The sequence below is a fragment of the Mustela lutreola genome, chromosome 6 (genome assembly GCF_030435805.1).
Source record: "Mustela lutreola isolate mMusLut2 chromosome 6, mMusLut2.pri, whole genome shotgun sequence".
Lineage (NCBI taxonomy): Eukaryota > Metazoa > Chordata > Mammalia > Carnivora > Mustelidae > Mustela > Mustela lutreola.
The window spans coordinates 53,201,641-53,215,920 of NC_081295.1; the positions used below are offsets into that span (position 1 = coordinate 53,201,641).

At 36.3% G+C, this 14,280-nt stretch overlaps 1 protein-coding gene across 3 annotated transcripts in view; it reads left to right on the forward strand.

Moving 5' to 3' along the window:
* Window positions 1-14,280, forward strand: part of FILIP1 (filamin A interacting protein 1) — a 227,904-nt gene that overhangs the window by 33,402 nt on the left and 180,222 nt on the right. Inside the window, exon 1 of one of the 3 annotated variants that reach the window (XM_059177258.1) lies at window positions 9,373-9,850. The exons of the other annotated variants lie outside the window; for them this stretch is intronic. The gene's annotated coding sequence lies outside the window, so the exon portion shown is untranslated. Of the gene's footprint in view, window positions 1-9,372; window positions 9,851-14,280 lie in introns of those variants that run through there. 3 annotated transcript variants of the gene reach the window in all.

Sequence of the window (14,280 nt, forward strand, 5' to 3'; positions counted from 1 at the left end):
AAATTAAATTACTTTAAGAATGTTAAGACGGATATTTACGGTATTGTTTTTCAAAGTTTCCCCCATCCCTGAAGCTACAAGTCATTTTTTTTCTCTGTATATTTCTTTTAGCTCTTCTTGCTTTGTCCATTTTGCTGTGTATATGCCTTATCTTCATTGCCAGACTCCGAGCTCTAGAGGGTGGTTGCTGTCTGTGTTACTGTTTTTTAATCTTCTAGTGCATGTAAGATTTTCAACCTTGGCACCATTGACACCGTGGCCAGATAATTCTTTGTTTGGGGCACCTGTTCTGTGTATTGTAGGATATTTAGCCTCATTCTGGGCCTCTACCCACTGGATGCCAGGAGAATTCTTTGTTGTGATAATCAAAAGTGTCTCCAGGCTGTCCCCTGGGGGACAAAAGTGGTCTCAATTGAGAACCATTGCTTCAGAGTTCTTTGCACAGAGCAAGTGCTACCCATTTGTTTATTACATAAATTCTATTGCAAATTTTGATTAATCCCACAAAAGGAAACATGACTTAAGCCTTCTTGAGGAAACTCTAGAAGGACCAGACCCCTTGTTTGCGGCTCTAACCCAGCACTAGGATGAATTACCCTCCCGTCAGCACTCACTGTCCAAGCACTCCTTAAAGCCTGCCCTCCCGTTCTCATCGATCTACTTATAATCTCAAAACGTTTGGAGGTTTCTAGTTTTGGTGTGCAGCTTATGTCCATTACTTCCATAATGCATATTCATTTTCTGATAAATGGCGTTGGTCAAATGGACATTCCAATGTACCTGCCTTACAGATGGTAGACTTTCTCAGCACACAGAGACCTAGAAGATTAGAATACTATATGTTGGCATAAATGAGCAAAACTTGGAACTATAACTTTTTTCCCCTTTAGCCAGACTACAATTAACTCAATTAGCATTTAAAAAAAAATAACACTCCTGCTTTCCTCTTTTTGCATGTTTTACAGTGTTTTTAACGGTTTAGAATTATGTATAAAAATCTAAGCAATAAATTATGTCTTATAAAAATGAGGTATAGATTAGAAACAAAGCTTATAACAAGTAAGACATTTTGGTAACACAAATAATTTTAAGCAATAAAAATAGTTTTAGATAATGAAAATTGATGCCGTGGACCCCCAGAACGCTCTTGTCTTCTCTTTTTTCTCAACTTCATTCCCACTCTTGTGGTGTCGCCTCCCTGTCGTCTTATGTACGGTGATGGTGGAGGGTCCAGAACAGCGGTGGGGTGTATAAATGAAATTCCACATCTCTACTTGACAATTGAAGAAACAGGCACAGAGAGATGAAGTCATTTTTTAAAAACTGTCTCTCTAATTGAGGTCAGAGCAAAGTCTCCTTTTTCCCAGGGCTCTTTCTACTCTAAGACATAGTCAGTTAGTGATGTCATATTCCAGATATTGCTGGGGAAGTGCAAAAGTATTTCTCTCTCCCCTATCGCTAAAGTCAACAGCAACACAATGGCTGGAAACTTTCTTCAGGTAAGCCCTAACGATGAAGATCGTTCCTCCTGGCACCATGCAGAATTTCCAGGCAGAACCAAACACAGTCTAAGGCTCAGAGGGAAAATGTCAGAGGAGAAAGTTACAGTAGCAAATGCAATGATGTAATGTTATGAAGAATTAAGACAGTTGTAAGGATGAAAAAGTAGAAAAAGCATGGAAAGCAAAGCAATGCTAGTTCATTTTGAAGAATCATGAAAAGAAGACCTTTTTTTTTTCTTGTAAGCAAATATTAAGAGGAATTCAGTAAGTGAAACTGAATGCCAGACTCACACCAGACAAAATTCAACCGTGTTCATTTGCTTAATTATTACATTATTTGGGGTCAATTCACTGAAATCCTGAATAATCACCAGAAAGGAAAGTCATGCCAAACACAAGTTTTTATGTTTCTACCTCAGCAAAATATTTTTCTAAAATATTTTATTTATTTATTTGACAGAGAGAGAGAGATCCCAAGTAGGCAGGCAGAGAGTGAGAGTGGGAAGCAGGCTCCCCACTGAGCAGAGAAAGCCTGATGTGGGGCTCAATTCCAGGACCCTGAGATCATCACCTGAGCCAAAGGCAGAAGTTTATCCCACTGAGCCACCCAGGTGCCCCTCTACCTCAGCAAAATATTGAACAAGGATCCCGTGAAAAATAATTTTAAATAAACTTATTTTCCTACTATCAAAACAAATGTCAATTTAAAAAATTGAGAAAAAATACAGAGGGTAACCATTGTAAACATTATGGCTTATATATTTCATATATAAATATACATTTATATGTATATACAAATATATGTATTTATTTCTATAGAAATATATATGCATATCCATGTAAAGACTTGATTGGATTCTCATTATCTTGAGGAAATACCTGTATTTATATCATAACTGTATCTATCCCCCAATGAAATAATATCAATTCATTAATTTATTTTATTACCTGCTGTTTTCACTTTACTTTCAGTGAATTTCTTTCCAGTCTGTTAAATAATTTAATATTCTTCTGTAATGTTATTTTTTTTAAAGATTTTATTTATTTATCTGACAGACAGAGATCACAAGTAGGCAGAGAGGTAGGCAGAAAGAGAGAGAGGGAAGCAGGCTTCCGCTGAGCAGAGAGACCGATCCCAGGACACCAGGATCATGACCTAAGCTGAAGGCAGAGGCCTTAACCCACTGAGCCGTCTAGGTGCCCCTGTAATGTTATTTTTAATGGCTAAAGACTAAACAAGAAAATTGTAATTGTCTTAAAGAGGTCAATTTGTTTTTAAAAAATTGCTGCTTTGCAATTTTCATTCACTTTTTTACTATCTAACTCTACCTAATGTTTCTAATTTCTACTTTCATTTTTATACTTGTTTAACACCAGGCTTTTTAAAGAACTTCCTTAGTCATTTCATCATATGGTTAATCTACCTCAGAGCCCTGAAGGTAAGTTACCAAAAGGAAAGCTTCAACACAAAACATTTTTAGATATTTAATCATTTCAAAAACACTTTCCTGTCCCAGACTATAATGTTCCAGCTCTCCCAGGAGGTGAATGAGTACCCATTTTCAGATGAAAGAGGAAAGAATACAAATATTAAGTACACAAGATGTAAAATGGATACTAAATTCAAGTATTTCTGAGCATTTCTTGCCCTGAACTTTTCACCCTGAGGGTTGAACACCTGTATGACATTTCCTGTTACTAACCACTTGTTAGTTGTTGGCCCACAGCTTTTGCTGCTTGGACATCTTTGTTTCTTGATATTTTCCCCTCTCATTATCAGATAGGCAGAACAATATGTTAAAGAGTTTTGTTGATAAAAGCACGAATGAAACCTGTTTCCCCAGTGATTTTAAGACTAATTTGCTTCAGGGGTCCTTTCTATTTTTCTTACCTTTTGTCTTATTCACTTTTGATCCCAGTTGCTAATAGTATGTGTTAATATTATAAAGCCAATTGTCTTCTTGATTATCCCATGACATCAATGGAATTCTATGTGATTTCCATGTAAAGACTTGATTGGATTCAAAGAGTTCAGTTTGTGTAGATACTTTCAGGTGACAGTTACATTCATATTCACAATTAAAATAATAATTAGCATAGTAAGCACTATTCTGAAGAAATAATATAAAAGTAATTTATATGAAAGTAGGGAGCATAGTATGATCACCTACTATTCAGCTTTAATAGCTGTCAGCTTTTGGCCAATCTTGTTTCATTATTCTCTTGTCCACGTCTCTTTCCTGACACTGGGTTGTCTTCAGGTAAATCCAAGATACTCTATTATTTCATCTGCAAATATTTCAGAAGGTAGGGACTCTTACCTTAAAATTATCCTCAATTTTTAAACTTTTTATAAAATTATAACAGACAAAAAAATACCTAAGTATATGTTAAAAAAATCACAAGTATACAGCTTGATTAATTATTGCAAATTGATCATATTGGCATAACAAAAGAAATAGAATATTACCAATGTCACAGAAACCTGTCTTGTGCCAATTTCTAGTTGTGTCTGCACCTCCTAAGGATAACTGCCATTCTGACTTCCAAAACCAAAAATTTATTTTGTTTGTTTTTGAACTTGGTGTACATGGAATCGTCAGTGTACTGTTTTGGGTCTGGCTTTCTCCATTTAACATTTTGTTTGAGAGATTTATCCATATTGTTACATTCAATTGTAGATTGCTCATTCTTTTTTTTTAAGATTTTATTTATTTATTTGACAGAGAGAAATCACAAGTAGACGGAGAGGAAGGCAGAGAGAGAGAGAGGGAAGCAGGCTCCTCGCTGAGCAGAGAGCCCGATGCGGGACTCGATCCCAGGACCCTGAGATCATGACCTGAACCGAAGGCAGCTTAACCCACTGAGCCACCCAGGCGTCCCTAGATTGCTCATTCTTAATTGCTGTATATAGCAAGCCATTGTTTGACTACACTACAATATACCCATTCAATTGTAGAAAGCACTCAGAGAGGGTTTATGGTGTTTGGTTATTATAAATAGTCTTAAACTATTTTATTAATCTTACAGAAAAGGTAAAGTAGTCTTGGGTGAAATAAAGTAATTTGCTAAATTCCCATAGGTAATGAGGAATGGGAGTCTGAATTCAAACTAGCTTTGCCTGACTCCAGAATCAGAGGTCTCAACCAATGTGCTTCCAAGGCATCTTGTTTTTCAGTTAATTGTAATTATCTATATAGTGTACACATACAAACCCATAAGCTCCATGGGGAAACGTGCTTTATTTTTCATAATTCTATGCCCAATCACTGGTTTCCCAATTCTGTGTCTGTTTCTTGGAGAGTAAATGTCCCGTCCCCTCACAGAAAATTGTTGAGTCATCCATTACAGCTAAGAATTAGAGCATCGAACCAGAGTGGAGGATGACTCTGGAATAGGAAAGGAAGAAAGAAATATACTCAAGAGAATGTTAGTTGACTCTATTGCAAAGTAGGATGCTTGTAATCTTAACAGGATATGACCTTTTACCTTTCTTTCAGAGTTAAGTTCTGTTCACCCAGTTTCAAGCAGGGCAGGGAATTGGGGATTTTAATGTCTAATACAAGCATGTAAATGCTTACTTTGCTCAAGTAAATGGAAATATCATTATCTTACAACTTTCTAAAAACCTATCCTTGGTTCTCTTTTCTCTGAAGCTGTTGGGAAAATAAATAATTTAATTGAATATTTTATGAACAAATATATAAGTGATATAATGTGTGTTTAATTAAGTGAACAGGCCAAAGTACTTATTTCATTATGAATGTGTATAGATATTACAAAGCATTAGCACTATTTATTTTAAAGTTTTGTAAGAGGTATATGTAGATTAATAAAAAATTCAAGTGTTTTTAAATTGTAAAATCTGACTATAGCAAGTGTAACACATCATTCTGATATCAAAACACTAATTAATGTATACTGATTTCTCCTGCCACCCCCCTGTATTGTCTGATGTTTTTTCTTGTTGTTGGCTACATCTTTGAGAAGTTTTGGTTGTGAATGCATAGCTCATAAACATTTAAAAATTGCTTATCAAATCATAGGCCAAAATTATATTTTTAGAATGTAATTTTAGAATTTCATTAGGCACTGAACTCATTCATCATAGAACATCATGCATTGTTTGTTTTAGAGAGAATACTGAACAGCTCATATCCTTTGCTTAAAAATAGACACTTTTTTTTTTCCTCAAAGCAATTATCTTCTTTCCAGTCCAATTTTCTCTTCTCTGGTATTCAACAGGACTTCAGTTCCAATGAGCTTTTATTTTACTATGCTGATCATGTAGTTATGTTATTTTTTTTTCTTTTTGCTTGAGAGCTATAGAATTTTAAATGTGTTTTTTTGGTCAGAAGCATATTTATTCAGGTATAGCAAAGTCTATATTTTTTGACTCTCAGTGATTGCCAAGAACAGGATACTGAGACTATTAAGTGTAAGGAGGCAGTTATGTGGTTAGAAACACAAATTTTTGGAACCAGACTCTCTTCTGCTACTTATTAGCATGTAACCTGATCAAGGTACTTAAGATCTCTATACCTCAGTTTTCTTGCCTGTAAAATGGGGGATAATAATAATACCTGTCTCATTGGGTTATTGTGAGAATATGTATTAAGCCTTAGAAATGTGCTTGACACATAGTAAGTGTTACATAAGTATTTTTATTATTATCCTAAAATCTATTAACTTTCCTTTGCAATTTGAAAAAATTCAAAATAACTGATTTGCAATCTATGAATTTCTTTCTATAACTCTTAATAAACAAGTAATAATGATATAACTCTGTCCAGAAAGCCTAGAAACATTTTCTGTAAGTTTTGAATAATATGCTCTAAAAGTTTTTTCATCTTTATATTGTTCATTTGCTCATTTAATCATTCCTATTTATTGAACACTTGCTGTGGTGCTTGATTACTCAGTAAGGAACAAACAGAAAACATTTTCTACTACCCAGGAGCTTATATCCAAGTCTCAGATCCAGGCTATAAACAATAACAGAGATGTTTGTTGTTTGGAGACTCCTCTCATGACCCCTCACCCCTGGACTTCATTTTGAAGCAAATAACAAACTGATTAATTTTTTACTTAAAAAAAATCCCTGTGCTTCTTTAAATGAACGACATGGCAAAATTTGTGTTTTAGAAATGGATGTAGAGATAATGTGCCAACACTCTTACTTAATTCATTTGCTTTTTCCTCATTGATATTATTAACCTATATTCTTATTAAAAAGTTTCGTCATGACTCATTCTTGAAGTAGGGAAATTCATCTTTAGTTTTAAGTTTATCAGATGTTCTCAGAATGCTCACACTTAAGACTTTGGGAAAAGGATCCAGCTGAACAGTAATATATTAACAAAATATGTTGAAAAATCAGTGCCTTTTTGACTGTATACAAAACACAAATTTCTAATACCTCTTAATGACACTACTTCCACTGTGGATTATGTAGGAAATTCTTTTGTCTGAATAATCATTCCCGGGGGAAGGCTTTCAAAATAAATTCACTTTATAAAGAGGGATAGAGAATGCATGTGTGTGTGTGTGTGTGTGTGTGTGTGTGTGTTTGTGTGTGTGTGTGTGAGAGATTGAGAGAGAGAGAGAGAGAGAGAGACTAATTGTGGGATACTGAGTTAGGCTAGCACATATGCTAAGTATAACTAAAGAACATAATTTGAAGGTAGCAACAGTATCTAATTATATAAAATACTGTGTGCTGTTGCTTGTCATCACATTGATTAAAATAAATTAATAGTAACAATGGACCGCTAATCCAAGTGTTAGAGAAAACAATGGTGAGAGGACTAGGTTTTCATTAAAGAAAAAGAAAAAAAACCCACACTGAGAACTCTAATTGTCTGGATAGTTAGAGGAGAAATAACTATCCTGCTCCTGAGGGAATTATCTAGGTCCATAAAGACAAAGTGGGTTATTTCCCCTTAGTTATCTTGACTTGGGGTACAATCTTCTCTGTTTCATTTTGGATTGGAGACATCTATAAAGTGAACTTTCAGTAGGAGTGAAAAGATACCTTCCTGGAGTCCTCTTTAGTGAAATGGTTCTCAACTTGGCGCTATTACATGCGGGATATGTTGTGTGGGGTATGTGCATTTTCCAAACAATAATTTCTCCTTACCCAGCTCTTCGTAATATTTAAAATGTTCTCCTGGTGTTTCTAAACAATGGCCTAGCCCAGTCACATACTTCCACTTCCTATCAGAACCCACTTTTTAGGGACTGTGAATAGATAGTTTCTAAAAGATCCATTAGTGTTCTAGATGAGTCCATTAATTTCACATAAGGACACTTTTATCTTAATAGAAGTCTTTTCTAAAAATCACAGCTGGCCCAGACCCAGGAAGACTAAGAATCTGAACAAATGTAATTTTATATGTGGATAGTAGTAAATAAATTACAGGGATAAATTACAAGGATGAAAGCTGTTAGGTGATGGGATGGGAAGAACTGAGATGTTTTCTAATGGGTCGAGGTATGTGTATTGGGAGGGAGTGTCGGCCAGTCTTGAAGGTGAGGGTCATTTCTTTAAAAAGGACACACACACACACCCTCTTGTGAAAAGTGGCAGTCCTTCCCAGAGAGACATTAGAGTTATCTAGTACATAAGATACTTCTCACAAATATGCAATGCTTTTTTTTTTTTTTGGTTGTTTTGCTTTAGTTTCAAGATTTTATTATTTTTTTTATTTGTCAGAGAGAGAGAGTACAAGCAAGGGGAGTGACAGGCATAGCAGGCAGAGGGAGAAGCAGGGTCTTTGCTGAGCAAGGAGCCCGATGCTGGACTTGATCCCAGAACCCTGGGATGATGACCTGAACCGAAGGCATACACTTAACTGACTGAGCCCCCCAGGCATACTCTGCTTGGTCTAACTTCAGTTTGCATGTCAAAAAAAGTATATCCTTAGGCTGATAGATTGATCTTGGGTAGGGGGGGTCAACATTTATAATGGTGTTGGTGACATTTTAACAGGGCAATATTCTAGCGGGTTAACTAATAATGGTGTGTGTGTGTGTGTGTGTGTGTGTGTGTGTGTGTTTGTGTGTGTCCTTTCCTACTTTACCTAGAGGGATCTCTCTTTGTTCCTCTTACTCTTAATTTCACATATATAATAAGATAGTCCCTAAAACTAGTAGAAAACATTTTCCCCCCATAAGTCTTGATCTTGGCATATTTATCCTATTTTCTGATATAAAATAAAGCCGATAAAATATCTTGAGACAATCTTCATGTGAGAGTTCAGGGCAGAAGCGACCCTCCTCCGGTTTTGGAGCCTGGAGGGTTACTGATGAGGTGAGGCTGTCGACAAGAGTTGTTTCAAGTCCTGGTTTTCCTGGAGTGTTCTCCACTTCTTACTTTGAATGAATGACCTGAGTGAGAATGCTAAGATTTTCCTCCTTAACCCTCCTCCATTCAAAAACATACTATTACAGACATTCCTTTATGTTAACCTTATTTTAATAACATTTAGGTATACAAGCTGATCAAGTCTGATAGAACAAGGTAAGTCATCTGGCTATGAAAATAACACACCGATGTAAAAAAGCGTCTGGAATGATCTCTGTCTGTGAATTTCCCCAACAACTATGGCACATTTTTAAAAGGCTGTTTTAAATTTAAGAACGTCTATCTGAGAGTGCCTGCTTGAGAAAAATATTGCATCGGTACATTGCTCTGCTCGAGACAACTGCTATTTCTTCCTCAGATTTAAAGCCCCAAATCACAATCTGTATTTAAGAGCTTTGAGTAATAATTACCTCTGTGTCCTTAAAAGGATCTGCCGGTTTCCCTGCAATCTTTTACAGGGTGAGCAGAGCTATATCCACTGATAACCCAGCTGCCGAGGAACTGAGTAAAGCCGGCTCCCAACTTCTCAGCTGTTGACAGGCTTGACTTGCTGAGAACACTGGTTAAATATAGCATGCGCGAGCTCAGCTCCTCAACAAAGTCCTTGCTCCGACAGTGTTGTGAAGGGAGCAGAAGACGAGAAACCTCATCTCAGAACCCAACAACACCTAGCAACAGTTGAAAAAACTTTTAAACAAAAGTCTGGGTGGGAGATAGGCAACAGCCTCCAATTTCTGCTGATCGGGATTTCAGGGAGAAGAAGCTGCTTTTCCCTTCCCTCTACTCAGTTTCCTGCATGACTTCAGCTGTTGGCTAGTCCTAGGAAAGAAAGTGGGAAAAGCTTTTTCCTCTGTATTCTTTTGGGCTGGATAGTTTTCCAAGACTCCAGTCTCTCTGGGGCTGTGGGACAAGCCACTGGGTTCTTCAAAGGATAAACTACCTCCATAAAGGACATACCCTTGATTAAACAAGCTGCCGTCAGGTAAGCCCAAAATAAATAGCTATTTAGTCTCTTTAGAAATTTCTGCTTCTGTAAGAGGAGTGTTTTCTCAGAGTCTGTGTTGTCGGATTTCTTTGATTCTTACTGTTTCCACTATGTGATAACACATTTAAGGAATTATCATAATCATCGCGGATTATTGTGAAGGAATCAGTAACATCATCTCTTTCAGAATTACACCAATTCCTTTTTAAGCTCAAAGGTTGTTATGATGTTTTCATAGCCATCAAAATATTTCTGCCAAGTTAATGTTCTCGGGCAGGTAACAGCAATGTGGCAAAGGACAACTTCAGAGCTCCTGTCACAATTAAGGTGGCTAAACAATGGAAGAAAGATTTTTCCTAGGAGCAAAATAACATTCATTTACTGAAACTAGCTGAGCAGCTTGTGTGGTAAATGAGAGCAAAGTCCTGCATGGTGTGTGTGTTGCTGTGCTTAAGATTTGCTGCTATCTGCTTCTCCCTTTGCTGGATTCTCTGATTACACTGGTACACCTTGTGCTGGATCTGACCTGGTTACATTATAGTCACCCCCAGTGTTTCTGACTGGGCACAAAATACGACTGCTAGTAAATCACTACTTTTGCAGTTATTGAATAGAAACTACCCGGGAGAGTGCTATTTTGTGATCTAGAAAAAAAATAAACTGAGTAATTGCTTCTGTATAGATAAAACTGATTCTGATTTTTAAAACTGAAATAGAATCTTCTAGAAAAAACTTTCTTTCTTAAGTTATATATATATGTGTGTATAGGAGCATGTTTATGATAGTGTGAAGGAAATCCTCCTTTTCTCTGTTGGTATGTTATCTCCCCTTCCATGAATTGCCATGCAATTTTATCAGAATTGCTTAGAGTGATTGATTTCACATTGATTCTGACAAAAGCTGTGGCTGAATTTTAGGATATGTTTACTGATACCTGGTGTCTATAGTTGGGCTGGATTTGTGTAAGTTTATTCCTTTAAGTGAACATGATAATTTGAATGAATACTCTAATCTAAGGACGATATATGAGAAAATACAGATGTACATTTTAAAAGGAATTATTTGAGTCTATTTTGTCAACTTAAAGAAAGAATTTACCCAAGACCGGTTTTGAACAGGTGATTCATTGACAATTAAGAATGTATCAACCCTTTCAGTAAATGTTTCTATTTTCAGAAAAATTAATTAAAGCTTATATATTGAATGTGCAGGAAATGGAAATAGTACATGCCCTTCAGTATGTACAGTGCTTCCTGATTCTGATTGCATGACTAGTTTATGAAGTAAATGAAGCTAATCATATATAATGAATGTATACAAGTATAGTGCAAAGTGCACTTTGGTAACCTTGGTATTAGAGAATGAAACTCCTGGTACTTTAGCGGAGATGAAGTATCTTTGTCTTGAAAAAGTTTTGAAAAGTCAGGACTAAATGCTTTCCATTTTTGTTTTTATCTCAGGAAGGGTCACATTGTTGGCTTACAAACGTATGTATAAAGCCAAAGTCTGCCATTAGTTCTCGGCATGTAATTTCTTTGGGAGTCAGTGGAACAGTGTGCAGATAACTGAGTATAGCATTTGGCCCTGGGTGAAAGCCATGTTTCCTGATGAACTGATTTCTGAATAGCACTGTCTTCATGGCTGTAAATTCATCCCTGAAGATCAAAAATAGCTCAGGTTAGACCATGTGCTTCCCTCCGATACGTGTACAGTCAAACCCTCCATGATCCATGCGGATTCTGTTCTCTTGTTTGTTCAAGTTCACATGTCTGTGTTATTTTGCAATCTACTCTGTCCCCTTCACCATAAGGGTTGTTAGAGCCCACCACCACATCTCCCTCCACATTAAGGCCTCTTCCCTTCACCCTCTGTCTGGATTGTAACAGTGCTGCTCCCCTACCACCTCTCATTGCCATCCAAATCATCTAGCTCATGACCATGGGGTTAATTGTTCTAAAACAGTGTTCTGCCAATTTCTCTTACTCTTCAGTTATCTTCTGGGGCTTCTGTTGGTGACAAACACCGAGGCTGGGTATTTTGAAAACCTTCCATCATCTGGCATGTACTTAAATTTTCCAGTTTCGGCTCCCACTACTCAACAACACGTGTCCTTCTGCTTCAGATGTTTCAGAATTTGGGCCATTCTCCAAACACATGCACAGTATGCATTTCAGTGCTACACCTCTGCCTGTTTCATTCCCCCTGGCTGGAATACCTTTCCTCCCCTTTCTTATAGAGACCCTTGTCCACTCTTTAAAGCCCAGATAAGTGTCTACTACTTCACAATGATTACCTGACCTTACCTTTTCCAAGTGATTCCTTTTTAGACAGTTTGGTGCTTTATTAGGATTAAGGTACTTTGGGGTAAGGTTTGTGTCTTTAAATTCAGAACAGTTTAATGAAGCACTGTCCTAAGCACCACTTGGTTTTAGAGCTTTTTATCCCCATGCACATTGTGGATGTTCTATTAACCCTTTAGGCTCTACTTTTCTGATGATGAGTACAAGAGAAAGTATAAATAGATATAAAATCAAGAAAAGCAACTGTTAAATGTAGTTAATAACTTTTTATCTTAAAAGTTATCAAGGCAAGTCTTCATAGTTTTATCATGCATAGAGAAGTTACAAGTAATTCTAACTATGCTCATGTACCTGATTGTGGAGATGATGACCTTGAGAACAAACTAGAAAGAATTGTATTTAAAGACTGTAGGGTCACCTGGGTCGCTCAGTTGGTTAAACGCTTTCCTTCAGCTCAGGTCATGATCCTGGAGTCCCAGGATCAAGTGCCCAGTCGGGATCCCCACTTGGCAGGGAGTCTGCTTCTCCCTCTGACCCTCCCCTCTCTGGTGCCTTCTCTCTCTCTCTCTCAAACAAATAAATAAAATCTTTAAAAAAATAAAACGATTGTATATATGCTATATACCTGCTTTTCCTGTGTCTGCATCCACCTGCCTAAATACCATAAATCATATCACTTTTATCATCTTTTAGTACCAGATTAAATTTATAATTACCTTTTATACTATTCATTTAAATCATGGCTCCTTCTATCTGTGGGTCATCATGGACTACAATCTGTCCCGGAACATTAAAATATTTAAATATGTGTTATGATCTTTTTTTTTCTTTTTTCCCTAGATATTTAAAAATAGAGATATTTTTCAGATTTATTTTTAATCACTGAAAACTGTTGCCTTACTGTGTGAGATAAAACACGAATTACGATTTTGAAGCAATTTTTTTGGATTTACTGAAAGAAAGGTATTTTCTTTATATTTTAAGATAGCCAAGGAGATTAAAATTACCCTTCTAAAAGTGTTTAGCAAGAATCATTATGGGAATTGCACAATGAAATTTGTGAAATATCCAATATATTCATTTAGCAGTGGTTTTTCTATAGTTATATTTTTAATTTATTTTTTAGAAGTGAAAATTGGTGGCAAAATGCACATTCTAAAATAATGCTGACTGTGTTTTTCTTTTTTGGAAAATGAACATTTTTTCATAAAACATGCCCTAAGAAACAGGATTTTACAGAGCTTGCTAAATCCACATTTTTACTTATTTGTCTCATTTTATTTTTTCATACACATGGGTTTTAGGAAAGCAGCACCTTGGGAAGTGAGGGGGAAGCTTAGGTTGAGATCTAGTTTAGCAGAAAGATTTATGAGAGAAGTATGATATCTAAAAGACTGCAACATAAATTTGTTTATACATTAATTATTTTTAACATATATAGCAATAGAAAGATTAGCTAATACAATAAATTTGTTTCCTTAAATCTGAGTTGAAAATACAAGGATATTGTTATGAAGGAGGAGGCAAGGAAGGCCTACAGCATAGACAAGTCAGATGGCCTGGATTCAGATTTCCGCTCACTGTGACCCTGGGCAAATTACTCTCTGTGCCTCAGTTTCCTCATCTGTAAAATGAGAATAATAATACTGTCTTCCTCACAGAGTACTTTTGAAGATTAAATGAGTCAATAAAACTCAACTGCCTGGTAGAATTTTCAGTAAATTTAAGATACTATTGCTTTATCATCACACACTAATTGCAGTTTTCTGTTTATTTTGATCTTTGTTGTACACAAAATTCTTAGATACAGATAGTCTGTGAATTCAAGTTCACAGATCATAGGAAAAGCAGAAGAACATAATGTTTAAATGTGGAATCTCGTTTGGGACATACTTTGCTGCTGGGTACTGCAAGCACACACAGTTTGTACGCCAGCCAATCATTTAGCATGGAATTTATGTTTCAAACCCTCCCTTATCACTCAGCAGCCTGCTGTCTTATAGAATCATTACGAAAAAGGTTAAATAATCACCCACAGCATCGGCTGTTCTATGGTTTCTATATTTGCACTTGGAGATCAAGTGTGTTTATATGTAATGCTTGGGTGTCTCTTTTTTATAGCCTACA